Source organism: Musca autumnalis, unplaced genomic scaffold (genome assembly GCF_047663935.1).
Source record: "Musca autumnalis isolate F117 unplaced genomic scaffold, ASM4766393v1 scaffold_3, whole genome shotgun sequence".
Taxonomy (NCBI): Eukaryota; Metazoa; Arthropoda; class Insecta; order Diptera; family Muscidae; genus Musca; species Musca autumnalis.
In genome coordinates this window covers 213396868-213407991 of record NW_027411866.1, presented here as the reverse complement: position 1 = coordinate 213407991, position 11124 = coordinate 213396868, and the positions used below count along the sequence as shown (strand labels likewise).

The 11124-nt window shown below is 33.1% G+C and overlaps 1 protein-coding gene across 1 annotated transcript in view; it reads right to left on the bottom strand.

The window, feature by feature from the left end:
* Positions 1-7726: 7726 nt before the first annotated feature.
* The window catches only part of LOC141398863 (uncharacterized), a 50454-nt gene continuing 47056 nt past the window's right edge, over positions 7727-11124 (bottom strand). The window contains exon 5 of the transcript XR_012411721.1: positions 7727-7860. The gene's annotated coding sequence lies outside the window, so the exon portion shown is untranslated. The remainder of the gene's footprint in view (positions 7861-11124) is intronic.

Here is an 11124-nt window from a genome sequence, read left to right as displayed (position 1 = left end):
GCGTTGGACGGTCAGGAAAACTGCGACGAAACTCACGTTGTGCCAAAGTCACCGACCGATTATTGGTGAAATAAATAGTCACCAATATTCCGCGTTCTGGAGCAGTGTAGCGTAACATTGTTTATTAACGTGTATTTCGCATGTGTTTACTAAACAAATGTCAAAACAGAACTGATATTAGGGGCCAATCGCAAAATTTATAGCATTTGCTGATAGGAGGATTACTTTTGCGCCACCTTGTATATACGACGAATACCGTTGTCTAATTTAAGTTTTGAATAATTTTATGAAATCTGGAATGTTTTGTGGAGACTTCGGTATAGTTTGGCACTTAGGCCATCTCAAATGCACAATTCCGCTTAAACTCTAACTTCCCTAAAACGTATAACATTTCTTTCATAGACAAATAAAAGAATAGTCAAAGAAATCCTCTCACCTAAATTCTCTCACTCAATGAGAATTGAGTCAATTTTTAAAATGGCAATAACTATGAATTTTTAAACTATTTATGGTGGTAAAAGACAATATGTGGGTAATATTGGCCGGATCTACATCATAGACTAATAAAAAGATAGACGAAGGAATACTCTCACCGAGTATGTTCGAATTGAGTATGCTTACAGAGGTACTCAAAACAAAATGCCAAAAAATACAAGTTAATAAATATTTTGTTTTGGCAAAAGGCTACATGGGGTTAGTTTTTGATGGGAACAATATCCTCAGACAAAAATATCCATGAAAATATTGCCATTTTCCGCAAAAATCGTCTTCGAACTTTTTTGAGTTTTCGTGTTTGAGTAGGTTTACGGCGCAAAATTGAGTATTCCTTCGTCTATCTTTTTATTAGTCTATGTCTACATCCTCAAAAAAAAAAAATAAAAAAAAAATCTTGCAATTTACCCAAAAACAAAATGCAATTGCGTAGACCTAATAGCCCGATAATACGAAGTCTTAAAAAATCATAAACATACCCCCATTATTATAAGTCTTCTTTTGTTATAGTTTGGATTTACCGAACAGATTTATAGCGTTCCGGTTAACTTAAAGTTAAAAAGTGATGATTGAATTTTAAGGAGGAGTTTCAAGTCATTAACTTTCAATGTGAAAATTATATTTTTAATGTCTCCAAATTAGTTTATTTTGCATTTTGAAATCCATCAGATAGTAAAAGAACACATGTAATAATGGCCCATAGACAAATAAAAGAATAGACAGAGAAATTGGAGTGTGCTTGTTTTTTGTAGGGGTCGCTCTTACAACCAATATGCTGTGTGTTCACTCAATTGCATTTTGTTTTTGGGTAAATTGCATGATTTTTTTTTATTTGAGGATGTAGATCCGGCCAATATTACCCACATATTGTCTTTTACCATCATAAATAGTTTGAAAAGGCAAACTGTAATCTATATTTTCCATTTTCTCCAGGGACGTTCTTTTTCCATTAGAAACTCATTCGATTGGATACAAATTATATGCCTAATTTGAAAAAATTTTGTAATTTAAAGCTCTATCTTGTTTTCAATAGACAATCGGAAATTGCGTAATCGACAATGAAATTAAGGCTGACTCCCATAACGTCATTTGCTTTGAAAGTGTCTGTAATCGTATAAGCATCCTATTCCACATCGCAGTGATACAGTATCAGTGCGAAATATTATAATCCAAAACGTAACTGGTACGCATTTAAAACGCAGAATACACTCAAAATAAACATGACCGAAGAACAATAACTAAAACAACGCAGTTTTAGGACGTCATCAAAATTCGATCAGATCTATGATAAAAAAAAATCGTCTTTATAGAAGATCAGCAGCTCTTCTCATAGAAAAACCATAGAATCATAATATAAAATGTCCTTTAATAAAACAACAAAAGATCAAGTACGATTTCTTAAAGAAGAACATATAAAAACAGTAGACTTTTTTATAAAAGACCCGCGGTTCTTTAATAGTCCTCCAAACCGTCTTATCATAGGAGACCAATACCTTTCCTCATAGTACACAAATAGGATTTCTCTTTTAAAAATTAACAAGAACAACATATGAACACGAGCCCAGTACGTTTGCTCGTAGGAGATCAATATATATAACTCCTTTTAAATACCAGGGGGGTTAAGCTAGGGCACACTAGGCAAATATTTGCTCTAGCGACCGGCAGTGTGCGCTTACTGAGAGCAAATGAGCGTAAATAATGCATTGAAATTTATGCTCAATTGCTCTCAGTAAACACACACTCCCTGTCGCTGGAGCAAATGTTTGCCTAGTGTGACCCTAGCTTTACTCTATATTGCGATGCGTAATGAAAATTAAATAATTGGTACTTCTAATGCGTCTTCGTATCTTTATTCCCATTGACTCGAGAGAAGAGATTCCGTACAGCGAGGCGAGTCATGTCGCGTCGTCTATCGTCTCTGTGACAAAATTTAAAAAATGCACTACGTACAGCGATAGAAAATAATCGTCGATAACAAGTTATTTTTATTTTTTTTTTATTCGTTAGTAAAAATGAACGGCGACAGCTAATTTGTTGTCGCCGGAAAATGAACATTACGGCGACAAAATTTGACGGCGTAAGGCAATATTGCCGTACGGAATCTAAAAATTGCATTTGGCAACGCGACACGACTCGCCTCGCTGTACGGAATCGGCCCATAAAAATCATCATAATTGGGAAAGCAAAAAAAATTGGGAGGAGTGAAAAGTTATTCTTAGTTCGGCTTATAGACTTAAAAATTATAAAAGGAGTTCTTTGTTTTCAATACAAAGAACTAAGAGAACTGCTAAGGTTTAGTGGCGAAAGCCTTTCCCGAAACTAAATCAATTGTAACAAAATTGTACTTAAAAAAACTTGTTGTTTTTAAAATTTAAAAACAAAAAAACTGAGATTAAGCTGCATTAACTTATAATAATAACGTAACTCATCTCAACAAAACTGCCAAAGTGAATCTAAAAATAATTTTTATCCTTAAGGTATTATAGCAAAAACTATAATTTAACACCCTGTTTATGTATGTCGGACGAAAATCAATGTCCGTTTGACACAAAAATTTTCATTAAAAAACTGTAATATGATGCTTTGAGCTATTGATTTTATGAACACTTATCCATCTGGACTTAATTTTACCAATATGTCGTGATGTATGCCACGATAAACCTATGTTCATCTCTATGGGACCTACGCAAATTTCAATAATTTTCTAAACATAAGGAAAGTGGGAGATAGTCTAGTAAGACAGCAAGATAATATGTTTCCCGGAGCTTAAAACGATTAAATTGAAAATCAATAATCCAGAAAACATTTATCTTGAATAGTATATGTCTACCATGGCAGAACTACCAAGTAGTGGTATCACACCAGCTGATCGAATATGAAAAGTCAAATCCCTTTATAAAAAATTATTTTTGTTGTAATTTCCCCAACAACATAAAGAAAGTTTTGACATAACATATTCAAAATTTTACGATGCCACTACCTGGGTAATTGTGCCATCATATGCCTACTTTCATGGATTTTAACCACTTTTAGGAAACCTAAAAATCCTTTATTGTTAGAAAGGGGTTATACCTTTAAACATACTCATGTGCTACGTGTTCACCTAGTGCTTTGTTGACAGTTTTGTAGTGATAGGTCTTTGGTGTTATTCAGACGCCTAATTTTGTATAACAAATGGTGTTATAAGTTGATCTTTCTTCACATAAGGGTGCATTTGATTGATCTTCTTTATATAAACCCCTTCCAAATCGAATTTTTTTTTTGTCACTTTTTGAAAAGTTTTTGCACTTTTTATTTAAATTTCGGTAATCGGTTAACAATTCCAATAATTTCAGATCCAATTGTACATTTGTTTTTAAAGTTTGGCGACTTTCTGACGTTTAGGTGTACACTACGAAAAATGGTCCGCTATTGGGATATATTTTGAGATTCCGGGGTGATAAATTATTGTTTCTTTTCAAAAAATGATTTGTTCAATACGTTTTGAATATGAATTAACTTCAATATAATGCTCTCGGGAACAGTGCACTTCTGTCCAAACTATCAAGAGCCGCATCTCTGCTAATCTCTGGTGCCATTGGAAGCCACACCTCAAGCCGCCCTAAATGTGATACTTGATCTCCAACCTCTGGACATCAATATCCACCTTCAGGCGGCGAGGACGGCTTTCAGGCTTAGAGAGGCAGGTGTGTGGCAGTGTTCACGATTTGGACATGCAAAGGTCCTCTACCCCTTCACCGATTTACTTGAGTTTAGTGGATCCAATCACATCAGTGATTATATACTCACTGTACTCAACTTCAACCAAATCAACGTCACAATCCCATGCAGGGATGCCTGGTCTAGTGGTAGCCCTCCTCTTGGCGGTCTGGCCATCTACACAGACGGCTCCAAGATGGAGGATGGCACAGGTGCCGGTGTCTTCTGCGAAAACCCACCAATTAAGCATTCCTTCAAACTCAATGATAATTGCAGCGTTTTTCAGGCAGAGATTTTTGCAATAAGGAAAGCAGTGGAGATGGTCAAAGAACTTGGGAGCAGCCTTACAGGACCGGTGACTATTTTTGTCGATAGTCAAGCGGCCCTTAAGGACCTCAAGTCGTGGACCATAAATTTAAAATTATCCTCGACTGCAAAAACGCTCTGCTTGAAGTGATATCGTTGGTCTTTGCTGGGTTCCAGGACACAGTGATATAGAGGGAAACGAAGAGGCGGATGAACTAGCAAGGGGTGGCTCTCAGTCGATTGACTTACCAGCTGAGTCATCTACCAGACAACCAAAGTGCTACTACCCAGCAAAATTTATTTGAAGTTTTTCCTTGTGAAGTAGTGATTGAATAGCTTTTTTTGAAGCAGTCCACGCAGAGTCATGAAAAATGCAGTCCGTTCTTCACAATTTGACAATGTCCGATTTGAATCCATTTCATAAAATTTTCACATTTTAGAAATTTCAAAATTTTGCAAAAAAAAAAAAACTTAAAAAGACAAAGAACATAATTTGTTTCTTGTTAATTCTAATAACAGCAATATGTTTGCATCCATAAAAAGTAATTTGTTTACAAAAAATAATAAAAGTGATTTCAAACTACATCTTTGTTTGTAGCCAAAGAAGTAGTTGAATCATATGTTGTTGTGATTTATTCACTACAAAGAACTAATGCAAAATGTGTGCTTAAGAAGTAAATTAGACAGTATCCTCACTGCACCATGCCCTTGTAAAAATCATGACTTCTTTCACGTAAAAAGATGTAGTCCGAAATCACTTGCACTCATGATTTAACTACTTCTTTCGCTACAAACATTTTGCTGGGTATATCCGAAAACTTCGCGGCTTCTTTCTTGAGAAGGCAAGGCAAAGATGGCAAAGGGAACCTGGCTGTAAGTTATCCAAGGCAATCTGGCCTAGCTACTCTCAATATAGAACCAATTCTCTCTTTTCACTAAATAAGTTAGAGATAAAGACCACTGTAGGACTCATTACCGGTCATAACATGGTCAGGTCCCTAACTTCTAGATGGGACAACAATAGTGTAGACTATTGTAGGCTATGTCAAGACCCAAGAGACAGAGACGGTCGAACATCTACTATGTAGGTGCCCCTCGGTACTCTAGAGGAGACATCGATTCTTCGGTAGATATGAGATAAATACTCTGACTTTCTTCTCCGACATAGACGCCATCTACTTATACCAATTTGCCAAAAATCTTGCATTGCTGGCAAACAAAACTAATTAATCTTTTGTTTTTATTCTTCTTCACATAGGGGGATAATAACCGGCTTATCTCTGAACTATGGCCTCATCAGCCACACACCCACATCCACAGTACATCTTTTTCTTCACATCAAATAACCTCAATCCAGCATCTACCACAACCTCAGCAGGCACGCACTCATATACATTACTCATCACATCCATCACACCACACAACTCCATATCAACTAATCTGCAATAGACCAACCACCGCACATTAACACAGAATATACCAGTCATCACATACAACAGCTTATTTTTTCATCACAACTCATCAACACCACACTCAACTTTATACAAACAACCACAACATACAGCTAAATTTAAGGATGACAATGGACCTTAAGGTCTCCGAGTGAAGTAGCTGCCAACAACGGTAGCTGCGCGTCCTAAAACCAAACCAAAACCAAAAACTTCAATATAAATTAATTTTTGTACATTAATTGAATTCAACTAAAAAAACTTAGAGTGTGCTAATTATATGTCCCCTTGATAATTTGGGCGTCTTCACAAAACTTTTATTTTCAAAAAACCACTGATAATACTATTCACTTATATCATTAAATCTGTTAAATACGTTATAGAAAAGGATTGTCTTTACGAAAATATTTCAATTTGCCCTATCAAAATTCTTAGCTGACTGAAATAATTTTGCCCCAAAGGGGTGTGCTAATTCTGTGACCAACACTATACATACAAAGATTGGAAATATGCGTGATTTGTTTTGTTTGCCCTGGGTAATGACTTTTAGATTGTACAAAGAAATGCTAATGCAAAAAAATTGGAATGGAGAAATAATGCACTGTACCACCAATTCAGTCGATGGCCTGATTTTTACATACAATAATGTTAAATACACAATGTACTAAATACATTATAAAGCAAATAAAAACAAAATTAACAACTCATATAAAATTAAAAAAAAAAATTTTCCTTGTTTTTTTTTGTTTTGAAAATACGTTTATTGTGTTTTTATGTATTTTTTTTATTAATTTTTTGTTTTCTTTATAATTACACATACATTTATAGAAATATAATTTTTTTTTTGCGTTTTAAATACAATATGTTTTTGTTTGTTTATATATAAATTAAAATTATATTGATTTCTTGTTTGTATAGAGATTTAGCAATGATATTTTGTTTGCTTTTGTTGGATTTTGTTTATGTATTTATTTTTACTTGTTGTTGTTTTATTTTATATGTATATATTTTGTATTAAAAAAGTTTAGTATAAAATAAATAAAAAATTCTTTATAAATATAGTAGAAAAAATATTTAAAATTAAAGTAAACATATATGTGTATATAAACAGTAGAACTATAAGTAAAAAATTATATATAATAAAATGTTATATTTAGTTATAAATATATGTATGTATAAGAAGAGACAATGAAAAAATGAAGATAATTTTTTGTTTATATTTTTAATATTTATGGAGAAGTTGCTTTTTTACATGGGGAAAATGAAAGGGGAGGGGGAGGATTTTGAACTTTTTGTTTTTGTGTTTTATATATGCTTTTTTTATATGTAGTAATTTATATAATAGAAGATTATTGTGCAATTCGAGTTTGTTGAAGAAACAAATATTGTGTAAATGAAATTTTAATTTATGTTGTTTAATAATAAGTTGGTTCTTAAATTTGTTCATATATCATGTGCGCAGTCGTCTCATACTTTTCTTCTTCTTCTTCTTGGTTTTCATAATTATTTTATTTTATTTTTTGTTATAAGAAATAGTGTAGAATCACAATTGTTTTACAAATTTAATACAAGCTTATGTAAAAAAAATTAAAAAAAAAGAAAATAAAAAAACTAAATCCAAAAAAAAATCTTAATGTAAAAAATTAAAAAAAAATCTTGAAAATTATTTATAATTATTGTGTAAAAAAATTAAATTTTGATTTGCGTTTTTCTTTAGAAACTAAACTTAAAAATAAATGAAAAACTAATAAATAAAACAGTTCTTTTTTATTGTGGTTTAATTAAATGATTTTTTGTTTTGTTTTTGTTTTTACTGTTCTGTTTGTGGTTACTTACTTAAACAATTAGATTTTTTTACTACGAATATAATTCGTATCTTTGGTATAAAATAAGAAAAGTAGAGTAAATTATTTTTCTGTAGAAAAAAAAAATAGAGAAAATAAAAAAAAATTGTATAAATTTGAAAATTATAGATTTATAAAGAGAAGAAAATTTCACAGGTGTTTGTTTCATTTTTTTTATAGTATACAAATAATATATATAAAAATACAAGATATGAAGAGATTTTTTCGTTTTTTTTTACTTTCATAAAAAAATATTTTAAAGAAAAATAAAAATAATGAAATTAAAAAATAAAATTTAAAAAATAATTTTTAGCAGCCCATGTTATTGTAGAATATTTCAATTTTCTACATTTTATCTTCTTTTAACTGTGCGTATGTTTTGTTTTATTTTAAAACATAATTACTTTTTTTCTTCACTCTTTGCTTTATTATTGTTGTTGTTGACGATTATTTAAAAGAATTCTTTTTAATCATTATTTGGAAGGGAATTTCGAGGTTACTTTCTTTTCTTGGTTTCCAAAAAATATGCGGTTTTTCAATAGTAGATTTTTGTAATTGTTATATTGTTGCCAGATGAATGATGGAAATTCAATGAAAATTTAAACAATTTTTTTATAATAAAAAATAATTTCAAAATAAAAAAGTGCAAAAATAAAATATAAAAAGTACAATGAAAATGAATTAGAGGAAAAAATTTTAAAATTTAATATAATCCCTGACCACCTTGTAATATTTTTTACCTTACTAAACTAAAACATTCCGTTTGTGTTCTTATGACAAAGTTGGCCAATTTCAATGAAGCATTGAATTTTCAGAAATATTCAAAATGAAACTTATCTATGCCACAAAAAAGCCAATAGTTATGGGCCAAAATTTTGCAAAAAACTTAAAAATCGAAAACGAAAAAATGCCAAGATTGAAACGACAGCACACTGGCACTGATCATTATAATCGATTACTAAAACTAAGTGAAACAATCAGGTATGTGGTGGAAAAAGATTTGACTCGTTTTCCCATAAATCGAAATCGTATATTTCGAATTTTGGTGAATAAATTGAAAATGGATTTTAAAAATATTATTCAAATAAGGAGAGTTTGCGAAGCAAAACTACATATATATTAGCCTCTTAGCCTCTGGAAACACAAAATACAAAGTTACAACCGATTCTGTTGTCAAATGGGACTAATACATTCAAAATATTTAAAAACAAGTAAAAAAGTATTAGTCGGCTTTGCCGACAGAGATATACCCTAAGCCTGTGTAAATTGAAACACTTTTTCCCAAAAAACTTATGTATTTAGAGGGTTTCAAAAATTTTGGACGTATGAAACGACAAAAATGTTGATTAGGATTAAAGTTCAAAAGTTTTGCAGAGGAGGTACTTAAAGGAATGGATCGACATAGACCCTGGCGGTGCCATAGAGGTTTTTTACACCCTTCGGGCTGTTTTCTCAAGAAGTATGGACTTGCCCCTGAAAAAACGTTTACCGTCGTAATTGAGGCAGCGAATGCAAGTTGCTTCAACAAAAATCAAAGTGATTCGATAACAGGTTTTAAAGTGAATTTATCGGAAATTTTGTGTGGGAGGTACCGGATGGGGTGGACAAATATAGTCCATATTCGAACCTGATCTATATCTGGATATATATTAGATACATATATTAGGATGTGTAAAGTATGGTCCAAATCGGCCACACCCTTCAGAGTTACCGCACGAACAAATTTTCCGAAAAGGTTTGAACTTTTGTGGGGGATGTACCTGAAGGAGTGGACCGATATTGCTTATCTTCGAACTTAAACTATGTTTGGACAAAATATTACCAAGGCCAAATTTTGAACCGAATCGACAGATCCATTCGAGAGTTATCTTCCACTCCAACCACCTCACACGGTGTCATAGGTGGTTTTTGAAACTTTCAGGCTATTTACTCAGCAAGTATGGACTTGCCCCTGATGAAACTTATACCGTTATATGGGGAGCAGGGAATACAAGTTGCTGCAACAAAAATCAAAGCGATTCGTGAACAGTTCCTAAACTGAACTTTTCCGAAATTTTGTGTGGGAGGTACCCGAAAGAGTGGACCGATTGATTCCATATTGAAATCTTATCTAAGTCTGGTAGAAATATCACGATGTGCAAAGTATGGACCAAATCGGTTACTTCCTTCAAGAGTTATCCGGCGCACAAATTTTCCAAACATTTCCAAACTTTTGTGGGGGAGGTACCGGAAGGAGTGGACCGATAAAACCCATCTTCGAACTTAAACTAAGTTTGGACAAAATATTACGAAGGCCAAATTTTGGACCGAATCGGTTGATCGGGTCGAGAGTTATCGTGCGCACCAGCCAGTCAGACAGACGGACGGATAGACAGACAGACAGACGGACAGACATTGCTCAATCGACTCCAAATTGTCTGAAACTCATTTCGTCCAAAACATACATGGGGTCTAAAACCATTATTTCGATGAGGCACATTTTCATCGTATCAAAGTGTATATACCCTCCTTAGCCTAAAGGCTGAGGGTATAAAAATCTGAAAATATCTACTGCATTGATTCAAACGGCATTTAGGTGCAAAATTTTGAACTTTTTAATTGGAAATACCCGAAGTAGTGCATCGTTCAAGCCCATCTTTAGTCCAATACGAACATTTCTGTACATGGTTATCGTGTTCATTAACCAACCAGATGGACGAATATGGCTACATGGGAGGCCTTAGATCATTACAAACTCTACTGGATAAAATTGTGCCATTCCCGTGACGCAAAATATGAACTAGGTAGAATGACTCACTATAGCTTTGTTCCTTTACTTTTTTAATGGTAAAAGTGGTAAAAGAGAAAACGGTCAAAATTGCTCAAAATTGCTCTCTAATGACCAGTTTTACCAGAAAAGTAAAGGAACGAAAAAATGGTAGATCTGGTAGCAATGTCAAAAAGAAACATAAAAATTTAATGTTCTTTTATTTCACAGTTTTTAAGGCTTAAATGTCGTTTAGGGGCAGCTCTAGGATCGGACTGAAATTTTTACATTGGATAGCCCTTGGCATCCTGAGATATACTTCCCGAGATATTGGTCTTGACACTTCGGAAATTTCGTACTTCAACACCTTCAGGTTGTTTATGGGCACCTCTCGGATCGGGCTGAAAATTTTACCATAGGTAGCCCTTGGGACTCTGAACACAACGATATATAATTTTCTGGGGGAAGCCCATACTTCCCGAGATATGAGTCTTGACATTTTACTATTCTAACGTGGGCAATTTGGGCATCATTTTAAAGCTTATGGAGAGTACTTTAATGCACGCACCCTGTTTATAGGAGAGTGTAT